Raw genomic sequence first — 12,532 nt, 5'->3', positions numbered from 1 at the left:
AGTGCGCTCTGACACCCAGCGGGCACTGAAGACCCCTGGAGGTGTATGCCATCGCTATGGCGTCAACTATCCATCTGGATAGGCCTTGTTTCGAAACAGCCGTTCCCTTGGAACGTCCACTGAACGAGACAAATAGTTGCTCAGTCTGTCTAAAGGCAGCAGAGCGAGACACATAGGCTCTTAAAACCCTGACAGGGCAGAGAGAGCCCAAGTCTCCTTCCTCTTCTAACACCGGCAGGGCGGACAGGGATATAACCTGAGCCCGAAACGGCGTGTTGAGGGATTTCGGCACATAGCCGTGCCTAGGTTTGAGTATGACTCTCGAGTCACTAGGCCCAAACTCCAGACACGACGGGCTCACTGAGAGCGCGTGCAGGTCCCCTATGCGCTTCACTGAAGCAAGGGCCAGCAAAAACACTGTCTTAAATGACAGATGTTTGAGACTAATCGTCTGGATGGGCTCGAAAGGGGAACCTTTCATGGCCTCCAGGACCGTAGAGAGGTCCCAAACAGGGACCGACGGGGGTCTGGGAGGGTTCAGTCTCCTAGCTCCCTTGAGGAAGCGGATGACCAAATCGTTCCTTCCTATCGACTGACCGAGCGTTGTCTCAGCGAACGCTGCGATAGCCGCCACATAAACTTTGAGCGTGGATGGGGCTCTGCCCTTATCCAACAGCTCTTGAAGGAAGGAGAGAACCTCCGTTACCTCACAGTCGAGGGGTGAGCATCCCCGAGCCCCACACCAACTGGAGAATACCGACCACTTTGAGGCATAGAGCCGTCGAGTCGACGGTGCTCTAGCCTGAGTGATAGTATTTAGCACTCCTACTGAGAAATCAGCGGGTAACCGTTGAGAGCCCACACGTGTAAGGCCCACAACTTCGGTTGAGGGTGCCAAATCGAGCCCCTGGCCTGCGAGAGAAGGTCCCTTCTCAATGGCACCGGCCATGGGGCAGTGTCTGCTAACTGCATCAGCTCTGGAAACCAAGGTTGGTTCCTCCAGAGTGGTGCTACAAGCAGCACTGAGCATTTCGTTTCCCTCACTCGTTCTATCACCTCTGGAAGGAGGGAGACGGGGGGAAAGGCATAGAGCGGGCAGCGCGGCCACCTCTGGGACAGCGCGCTTTCGCTCTTGGAAAAGAACGCGGGGCAGTGAGCGTTTTCGCTGGACGCGAAGAGGACCACTTCCGCTCTGCCAAATCTCTCCCACAGCAGCTGGACTGTTTGTGGGTGTAGAGACCATTCGCCCGCGGGAATGTTGTTCCTGGACAGCCTGTCTGGACCCACATTCTGTATCCCAGGCACATGAGCTGCTTTCAGCGAGCGCAAGTTGTGCTGAGCCCATACCAGGAGGCGTTCCGCCAACCTGTACAGATCTCGGGATCTGAGACCGCCCTGGCGATTTATGTAGGACACCACAGACATGTTGTCCGAATGGACTAAGACGTGATGGCCCTTGATATGGGGACGAAAACGTATCAGCGCGTTTTCTACTGCCAGCATTTCCAGACAGTTGATGTGTCGGAGCTTCTCCCGTTCTGACCACAGGCCATATAACGGTCTGCCCTCGAGCAGCGCTCCCCATCCCGAGGTGGAGGCGTCCGTAGACACCACTCTCACTCTCGAGGAAGTCCCCAGGCTTGCACCTGTTTGGTACCAGCCGTTCACTGTCCAAGGTTCTAGAGCTGTAACACAGCTCTGGTTGACCTTGAGGCGCAGTCGACCAGAAGTCCACGCTCTGCGTGGTACCCGCGCTTTCAGCCAGAACTGTAGGGGGCGCATGCGGAGCAGGCCCAGCTGAAGAACTGGCGACACAGCCGCGCCGTCATAGACTGTGAGTCCAGAACTATGCCCAAAACAAAATCGTTTGACTGGGGTTCAGTGAACTCTTCGTCCAATTGACTCTGAGACCGAGTTTCTCGAGGTGATCGAGTAACATGGTCCTGTGCTCCACGAGCTCTGATCGTGAATGAGCCAGAATCAGCCAGTCGTCCAAATAGTTCAGCACTCGCATGCCTCTGAGTCTGAGAGGGGCGAGCGCTGCGTCCATGCACTTCGTAAATGTGCGAGGTGCCAGGGACAGACCGAATGGCAGGACTGTATACTATGCGCGAGGATTTTCCTGGTCGTAAGCATTCTGAAACTGCGTTTCACTAATGCTTTGTTCAGCTGTCTCAGATCCAGTATGGGTCTGCAGCCCCCGTCTTTTTTGGGAACCAGAAAGTATCTGCTGTACAGCCCCCGTTCGCTTTGAGCATGAGATACAGGCTCTAAGCCCCTTTGCTCATCAGTTTTGAAATTTCGGCTCGGAGTAGGTGTGCTACTTCCGAATTCACCGTAGTTTCGACACGCGCCGTAAAGCGGGGAGGGCGTCGATAAAACTGTAGCGAGTAGCCTCTCTTTATAATGCTTAGCACCCATTCCGAAACCCCTGGAAGCGCTGCCCATGCATCTGCATGGATGGCTAAGGGTTGGATGCGAAGCGCACTCTGTTGGCTGAGCAACGGAGGCGCTTCGATGTGCTGTAACACAGGCGTTATGTCTGTGGCATTCGAGGCGTGGGGCGCGCTGATGACAGCGGGCAGAGCGCTCGTCCTCGACCCCGCTATGGCGCTTAGCCGAGTGAGGGAGGGCTGAGCGAGTCCCGTGGGACTCGTATCGTCTGTGAGTAAATGTGGGCTGGAAGCGCGCACCTTTACTACTTTTGGCGCGTTGTCGAACGTGCACGGGTTTCGTTTTTACAGAAACCGTCAGACGTGCGTGACATAGTGTTCGTGTGCACTGAGGAGTGGGCACGTCTACTATGCAGTGCGCGCGATCGACTTGAGTCGATTTTATGGGCGCGAGCCCTGTGTGAAGGGCTGTGCTTGCGTGTACGGATGGGCACTGAATAGTGGGCATCAGCACTACATTTATAGCACCATCGGCCGTGGCCGGGTGTAGCCGTGAAACGGCTTTTGTGTGCAGGCAAACAGGCACGGGTTGTACCACGTGGTTGCCTGCTGCAAAATACATGTCTGCAGTCGCCTCTCAGGGAACTGGCAGAGCGATTTGTATTTGGCGGCATAAAAACTTTTTGCCATCTGAGCGGGGATCGAACACAAGTCGCCCGCACGAAAGCCTTAGAATCTACCACTGGACCACAGTGGAAGACACATTGACTTTCTGTTACGCGAGTGTTTGTTTGCAAGCATGCGGGTAGCATGACGTGCAATATCAACATTCTCAGACGCACTCGACCTCGCCGCGGTGTTTAACCGAGTGAGGGAGGGCTGGGCGAGTCCCGTAGGACATGCAATGTCTGTGAGTGAATGTGGGCTCGGAAGAGCGGGCACATTTACTGCATTGAGCGCGCTGTCTGCCTGAGCAGAGCGAGTGCGGAAAGGCCTCTTAGTAGTAGAACGGTTTTTGTGTGCAGGCGAACGGGCACGGGTTATACCACGTGCTCGTCGGCTGCAAAAATTCACATCTGCAGTCGCCTTCCAGGGGACTGACAGAGCAAATTGTATGCGACGGCATAAATTTTTCAGCCGGCGGACCCGGGAACCGAACCCGGGTCGACTGCGCGATAGGCTATGAATCTACCACTGGACCACAGGGGAAGATACATAGACTTTCAGTTATCGCGAGTATTAACCACACTTACTGCATTGAGCGCGCTGTCTGCCTGAGCAGAGCGAGTGCGGAAAGGCAGTAGAACGGTTTTTGTGTGCAGGCGAACGGGCACGGGTTATACCACGTGCTCGTCGGCTGCACAAATTCACATCTGCAGTCGCCTTCCAGGGGACTGACAGAGCAAATTGTATGCGACGGCATAAATTCACATCTGCAGTCGCCTTCCAGGGGACTGACAGAGCAAAATGTATGCGACGGCATAATTTTTCAGCCGGCGGACCCGGGAACCGAACCCGGGTCGACTGCGCGATAGGCTATGAATCTACCACTGGACCACAGGGGAAGATACATAGACTTTCAGTTATCGCGAGTATAAAACACACTAGCGTTCATTTGCAGGTATGCGTGTAGCACAACATGCAATACTGACATTTGCAGACGCCTGAAAAGTGCCAGAATGTGAGAAGAGAGGATAACGCCCGGTCTCAGCGGGGCTAAAGCACTCCATTCTCTTTTCGCCAGTGACGCACGGGAACCGTAGAAACGGTGTTCGGTTGCAGGCAAGCGGGTACCACGCGCTTGCTGGCTGCAAAAATGCACCTCTGCAGTCGCCCTCAGGGGAGTGACAGAGCAAAGCATTAGCGGCATAATTATATGCGGCCAGACCGGGAATCGAACCACAGTCGTCCGTGCGAAAAACCTAACACTCCACCACTGAGCCACAGGGGAATACAGGTTTTTGGATGCGTTGAGCGTCAACATTCTTCAGCGTTTGCTAGCAGGCGTACGCTTGCTGCAAATGACATTTCCAGTCGCCGACAGGGAACTGGGAAATGTAAGAGAAAAGAGGCCAGTACACAACGAACACACTTTTCTCCTTTCGCCGGTGAATGACGCGCAGAGGCAGGGTAGTTTTTCTTGTAACGTAAAGAAAAACTAACCCCGACCGTCCGCTTTCAGGAGGAGCAGCCTCGGAGAAGGATGCCAGGTGAGTCCTCAGAGTCACCATAGACAATTGGCTCGGAGTGGGGGCAGTCGCCGCCAGCGAGCGCGAGAGCTGCGAGATCCTCTAGGAAAGGGAGGGCGTCTTGAAAAAGACGCGAGCTCTTTTACGAGTGTGTGTCGCGGGGCGAACACACACACACACACAGAGAAACAGAAAGGATATGAGCGCCGGAAAGCGCAGCAGGTACGGCAGTGGAAGGCGGCGAAGGCCAGCGACTTCAGATGGCTCGTCCCGCTGATGTGCTTGCACTCAGACGACGCTTGCTTCTATCCGAGATCCAGCGATGTGAGAGGTTCGCTGAAGAGATGAAAAAATGAAGTGAGTCAGCCTTTTCGAGCTACCTTTATAGGGCGAGGCCACGCCCGCGTCGGCGGGAAGTGGCCTCATTGGTCTGATGTTGCATCAGCCTGCGCTCGATAGGCTTATGCATTTGCTAGTACAACAGCCAATGAGCAAACGAGCCGTCTTGCCTATGGCTGCATACTGTGGCAAATGCGTTTTACAAATATTAAAATTAAGGATAATTTTTTGCTTCAATATTCGTGAAAAGAGACTTTTCCCGCAGCGTCTTAGCTAAGACGCAGTACGAGAGAACTCTCGTAAGAGAACTGTGTTCATTATATAATATATTGTTGGAAACATTTGTGTGAGTGTGTGTGTGTATTCTGTGAATTTTAAAAAGCAATTTTAACCAGAAAAATCTCAAATGTATTCCCAAAATCGTGCAGGCCTTTCTCTTGATATCAGTATGTTCACTTTTTTCTTTTTTTCTTTTTTTTCAGGGCCCAGATGCCACTGAGTCCTGCTGACTTCAACATTCACAGTACATGTCTCTGTACATGAACATGGTAAAGTGAAAATCAAACACCTTGGAAATGAAAGGTATGTACAATGTTTTTAGGAATGGCACAAAGGTCTCTTTCTTTGGATCATTGTTATCAATAAGTGTTTTTTTTTTTGTTGTGTATCTTTGGATTATGTTGTAAATAAATCCAAACAATTTTAAAAGCCATTCTTTTTTTAATCTCCTCATTCTTTGTGCAAGGTTGGTCAGAATGATGGGCCCTGATAAGCTCCTAATAGGGCCATTAGGGTGTGTCTTTGTCTTTCTCAGGTGTAAAACGCCTTACATACTAATGAGATGATCCGCCCCTTCGCATATTGCTTTTTCACACAAAACACGTCGTAAAAATTTTAAATCAATATATTGTCTTCTCTGAATGAGCAGTCAGGGTGATTTTCACATAGTTTTAGAGCAAATATTCTAGGCTACGTCATACAATTTTCAAAAGTCTTGTTAAGAAATAATCAGTATGGGTTTCATGACCTTATTTCAGTGAGAATTTTTTTTTGTATTTTCACAAACCACGCATAAATGTCATTATCTCAAAACTACAAACTTTTACACACATGCTGTTGATATATTATTGTAGCAGAGTTTGTGCTGAATACAGTGTAATTAGACTTTAGCCATGAAAATGTCACAAGTAACAGAAATAAGCACAAATGTCAGAGCATGTCAGAACACCTCCAGGGCCCAGAAAACAGCTCAGACCCCAGAGGGTTAACTGAAGATCGGAGCTCGTGTCTGGCTGTACATTTGGACTTGGCAATGTGGAATAACTCTGTTCAGTACTTATATTATGTTGTGTACCTGTCTGTTTCGGTGTGTGATTAGCTGCTCTCTGTTTTTGAACTATTAACTTCTGTAATGCTGATTGTAATGTGTCAATTTCTTTTTGCAGTTTTTCCTGTTCTGTGATTTCTGCTACTGTGGTTTCTGCTTCTGGATTTACATTCACTCTCTTAGTGGTTGATGCTATTTGCCTATCTGAATCACTGTTTGCATTAACCCTTTGAATTTCACAGATTTTGTCTTTTATACACAAAAGCTCTGCCATACCCTCATCTTCAAGCTCTTCTAATGCCTCTCTCTCAATGTGTTTCACAATCACAGAAACAAAAAATGACCGGCTTTTGCTACTGACATTTTCACACTTAATTCCTAGGAATTCACACAGTTCGATCAAATTTTCTTGTGAGAGAGCATATACTGCTCCTATCACCTCAAGCTTCAGATCCTCTACGTGATCCATGAGTTACTCAGTCTGGATGTGTGCAAAGTGATAGAAGAAATGCCCTTAGCAGGCTGGAATCCTGCAGCGCTCCTGGTATCGAAAATAAACCTCAGATTGCTTGCACTTTCCTTCCTGGCTCGACACGGACACCGAACGTCTTCACTGCACTGGTCACCTGGGCTGAGTAGAAGGCTGAATGTCACTGGAGGAGGGCTGTCGTCACTGGAAGCCAACTCGCACTGCATCCATCCTCGCTGGGGCCTCCAAAATGTAGCACCCTGACCGCCTGGTTAGGGAGATAATGGTCAATAAAAAAGACACCGGACACGGAGCTGCTGCAATGTCTTCAGAGTCTCTGTATTGTCTGACTAATGCAAATATTTCTGCATTCTCATATTTCAATGAAACATATGATAACAGATTTCAGATCTCTTTAGAGAAAAACACATATACAGAAAGAAAACAGAATTATTCTCAGCTTCTATACAGCTTCTCAACAGGTGCTCTTTCCACAAATTCCACAAATAATTTCAATATAAACTCATTAAAATGCACATTCTTAATACTGCGTACAGTATATTGAATACAATATTCACATTTTATACTCTATCTAGTTACACACTTTCATTACATAACCACATACTCTCTCTGAACCAACAGATTCCTTTGTTAAACAGTGTCATCTGTCACTTAACTCTTAAATTATTTCTCAAAAACAACAATATAATATTAATTTACTCGTTTTCACATTTATATGACCGCATGGTCTCTGCCATCAGTTTAGCATTCACCAGTTGTACACGTGATACACACGCGGTTAACTTGAACCGAACTTTTAGACATACATATATACACATTGACTACACTTCAACAATGACACTCGACGTCTTTCGCATCTTTGACTTATATAAAGTGTATTTCAACAAAGTTTTACTCATTTATACCTGGTTAGGGAGATAATGGTCAATAAAAAAGACACCGGACACGGAGCTGCTGCAATGTCTTCAGAGTCTCTGTATTGTCTGAGCAGCGCGCGCGCCCCCTCCCCCAGCAGGTGAAAGTCCCAAGGCAAAAGCAATCAAATGATCGCTAATCAATAAGCAAGTGATACCAAACTCATACATACTATGCAATAAACACATTCAGATTATTTTTCAATGACAACATTCTGATGACACTAATTATTATTATTAGTTTTCTTTCCTTTTTTTCTTTATATAAATTTATATATTTTTATAACCACCACACTGATCATTCACCTTAATGCACAGAGCACTGTGACAAGATGGCCGAACGATGATGCCGGAAGTGACTGCGCCATAAGACATCTAGCGTTTATATATGATATCAGTGCTGCGTTCCAGTCCACTGTTAGACACGCACTTGCGAACTTCCCTAAGCACTTCCCCTTGGGGGAATCCCTGCCGCCATTTTGAAGTGCGTTCCACTTCGTTAAGTGGACGAGGGAAGTTTGGACAGACCCTCGTTCCCTCGATTTTGACCGAGTCTGCTTCAAATGTACACTTCAGGCACCTATATGTCCCACAATGCAGTACGATTGTGACGTCACTACATAGCTCGTCTAATCACCACCACACAGACAACTCTATGATATATTAATTATATATATTTTTTTATTTAAAACAACCCAAACAGACCTATAAACATTTGGATGCTGCATTAAACAAATTATTAAAGGGAAAAAAAATTAAGTAATACATCAACTCCACAGCTAATTCCAAGTGATCAAGGGCTTAGGACGTTCCAGTTCAGACCATTGCAGTTTCCGCCAGTAGTGGGCACTTGCAATGACGTACATCCGAGTGAACGAGACGGAGGGAAGTTAGCAAGTGAAGGGCATGACAATTTTGGACTGGAACGCAGCCCTATGGATTGAAGTCCTGTCCTGACTTCCGTGTTGTGCTACATCCACCAAAGTCCTTCTGGATACACAGAACTTGCCTGGGAACCCGTCTTCTTTAAGTGGCTTTCAGGTAAATATACGCTCGAGATAAATTGGTGTGTTTGAGCACAGGTAACGTTATATTGGAGGCCAACGTTATAGACAGGTTTTAGTGTCCTGATTTTCCTGATTGGCTGGAAAAAAAGTATAAGTCTAACGTTACGTAGAACCCACCCAGATAGCAAATAGTAATTGAAACGATGTTAAATCAACATCCCGCTGTCAACGATAAAGTAATTGAATCAACGTCGAACTCTGATGTTGATTCTTCATCATGTTGCACCCTCTATTATCATTGAAACAACGTTTAAATCATACCTAGAGATCAACAGAATTTCAATGGTATTTCGATTACAATGGATATTGAAACAATGTTGAAATCCCAGCATATCAACAAAACTTCAATGGTGTTTTAGTATACAGGTTTATTCTGAAGGTCTGTAATTTTAATATAATATTAAAAACATTATTAGGCTATAATCCTGCTTTATCGACAGCCAGGATGGGCTAGCAAAATATAGAAAATAGATACCTTTAGGCTATAACCTAGACTAGCACAAATGACACCCCACGCATTCTGTAAAAATTAAACAATCATTTTTATTGTATTATTTCATTTTTTTTTTTTTTAACGTGCTAACTCCTGCTGCGTCTGTCTTCCAGCTCCTCCCGCTCGGTCTGTAGCACAGCCACTTCTGTACAGCTTGCGCGAATTAAGTCATAGGTGTTTGCCGTTGTAAGACGTTGAGTCAAGGCATCTGGAATACAAGTAAAAGTATGCTGTGATTTTGTCAATGATTTGTTCAATCAAGCTGTCGTCAAGGATTGGGAGCAGAACATGGCACGAACAAGTAGCCTACACATAGGAATAAATCTCACCGCAAAAACAGGCTAATAATAATAGGCTATGTCTTTAAAATTAACGAGGCATTTCTATATGAAGTATGTGGGGCCAAGCCCCCCCTTGACGCCAGGCCTGGTAGTCAAGCGCTGTAATAACAGTGCGCGCAGGGCGCGCGCGCTTCCCCGCGCTTAGAAAAGGTGCAGATCATCAAAAATCGTGACATCGCATAAGCACTAGTATAAACCGACTGTTATCATTTCTGAAAACAAACACAATGGAGTTACAAAACTGTATCGCACGCATATCGCAGCCCTGCTTGAGGATTATATTTTGGATTTGTATTACGACGAGATGGTCTAATCGGCATTTCCAGTTAACGTTACAACTCGAGACAGTTCTGCATTGAATAAAGTAAAGGTAACTTCATGTTTTACTTACATGTCTTCTGTGTAATTCTGGCCCGCCGCGGTCACTTCTGTGGGTAGCGCTAGATGGAGCAGTATGCTGGCGTTGGTTCCGTCGGTGTTCTCCGGCGGTCAGAACAGAAGAAATAGCAGTGCTGTGTTAATAGATTTCATGACACTAGCAATGGGCACAGCAGACATGTAGTTTGAGCTAGCTATCACAAAAATAGACGGGACTCAGAGGTTTTGCTAACTTTATAACCTAGAAGAGAACCGCGAAGCCTACTTTTGGCAGATTTTGACACATTGGTAAAACAAAACAAAGATTTCAGTGACAGCAGCACTGCGTCGGTTACACTGACCATCATGTTAACGATCAACCTAACAGTATTTGATTTGGCACAATTCACTCATATCGAACATTAAGCAAGCTTACCTGTACGCTTGCCAAGGGTCCAGAAATGAGCTGTGTCCGATGCAGTACGTTGGTGTCGATCTTCCGGTCAACCAAAAATCGATGGATTTTCAATCATATTTCCCGGTCAACTATATATCGATGCATTTTCAATCATATTTCCCGGTCAACTATATGCCGATGATTCTTCAACAACAGCGTCGTTTCCCGGTCAACTATAAATCAATGACTTTTCAACACATTCAGCGATCGCCCGGTAAACCAAATATCAATGCTTAATCAATCATAAAGATAACTATAGATCAATGTTGTTCCAATATTGTTGCCATCAACATTAATAACATCAGGTTTTCATCGATATGGTAATGGTGATTCAACATTTATTTTGCATTGAAATTTCAATATCAACCATAATGATGATTCAGATGGAAAAACAATGTTTATTCAATGTTGGCTTGCTGTCTGGGCAGTAACGTTAGACCGTTCACTATCGGGATGTCTTGGAAAAACAACCGACGACCTACACAGCTTAACATTCTCACGAAAAAGTAAGTGAAATACGTTATAGTTTCATGATGTTGTGGTTGTAATGCAAGGGTTTGGGGTTTAACCAGTATTTATATCGTTTTTACCTCATTTACACAACCACGTCCAAGTGATCTGAGGGCGCGCGCGCTTCCTGGTGTGTGACGTGTGCGCGCGTTCTGGTTCAGAACGCACACTTGGACGTGGTTGTGTCGTGGTTGTGTACAAGAGGTAAAAACGATATAAATACTGTTCGTTTTCTCACACAAACCGCTCGTTTCGTGTCTTAGGCCATCAATGTGTACTTACGATGAGGAATTGTTTAATTTGTACTTCTCTGTGCATGCTCTTTGAGGTGGTGAAGTAGCTAACGTTAACTTAATATATTATATGTCCCTAAGAGCCGATGTGGGTTTAGGGTTTAACACTTATCTTAAGATACGTCCGAGGGCTGTATGCTGTAAAGCCTGTAATGGATATATTGTAATGGAAGTATTAAGAGAAGCTCTGTTCACGAAACTGCAGGCTAACCTACTAGCTAGCTAGTAGCACGACAGAGATTACATCTCCTTGGTTGTCTAAATACATCCATCGTTTATTTAGATAAGCATGTAAACGATCAGGAACAATATAAACATAATGCCTCCCCCACCTGCATGTAAGTTTTTTTTGTTTTAGTTTTTTTTGTTGCCATACATGTGCAAGAAACCTATTATAAATTTACTGACCAATATTCAAATCTACTTTCTTTTTAGATGAGTCAACACCACATTAAGTTAAGTTAACTAATATTAAGTAGTGTACTAGCTAGTTACTGGCTTTAATTTCGTTACCATACCAACTAGCTGCTAAGCCAGTTAGTGCTAGATAGCATCTACATTTACATTTATTCATTTAGCTGACGCTTTTATCCAAAGCGACTTACAATTGCTATATATGTCAGAGGGCGCACGCCTCTGGAGCAACTAGGGGTTAAGTGTCTTGCTCAGGGACACATTGGTGTCACACAGTGGATTCGAACCCGGGTCTCTCACACCAAAGGCATGTGTCTTATCCATTGCGCCACACCACCCCTCATCTAGCTATGGCTAGGCAGCTAGGATACCGCCTAGTATTCATATGTATGTATTGAAACGGTATTTTACAATGTTAAACCAATTCCAGGAAGCCATGTTAAAGAACCCCTGCACCCGGATTTTGTGCCCACAATATTTCCTCACCGTACTGTGGCAGACCCAAACCAGAAATTAAATCGGTATAAACACGCCAGGAAACGTGAGCAGACGTCGCCCCTTCTCAAACGCAAGGTGGCAAAAACGACTGCTGTGAGCCCAGATCTACCCTACAAGTAAGTTTAATGACATGCACTCGTTGAGATTGATCACTGATACCACCTTTAAGATGGTCAGGCTAAAGCTGGATTGTGGTTAGATGTGCGGGCTAAAGCAACTTATTCTTCTCGTTAGTTCTCGATGAAGGCCATTGCCCAGCTGACAACGATGATGCTGATGATGTCCCTGATGAAATGCGTGAGTCAAGGAACTGCCTGTCATCTTATTCTGTGGAGGGAAATGATGGAAAGTGCCGACAGATGACTGGACTCAGCTGGATGATGTTTTTGAGCCTATTTACATTGCTTAATCAGTTCGTGAAGAGACGAGGCTACATCTCCATTCCACCGC

This window comes from Rutilus rutilus (assembly GCF_951802725.1).
Source record: "Rutilus rutilus genome assembly, chromosome: 23".
Taxonomy (NCBI): Eukaryota; Metazoa; Chordata; class Actinopteri; order Cypriniformes; family Leuciscidae; genus Rutilus; species Rutilus rutilus.
This window is presented reverse-complemented; position numbering follows the sequence as displayed.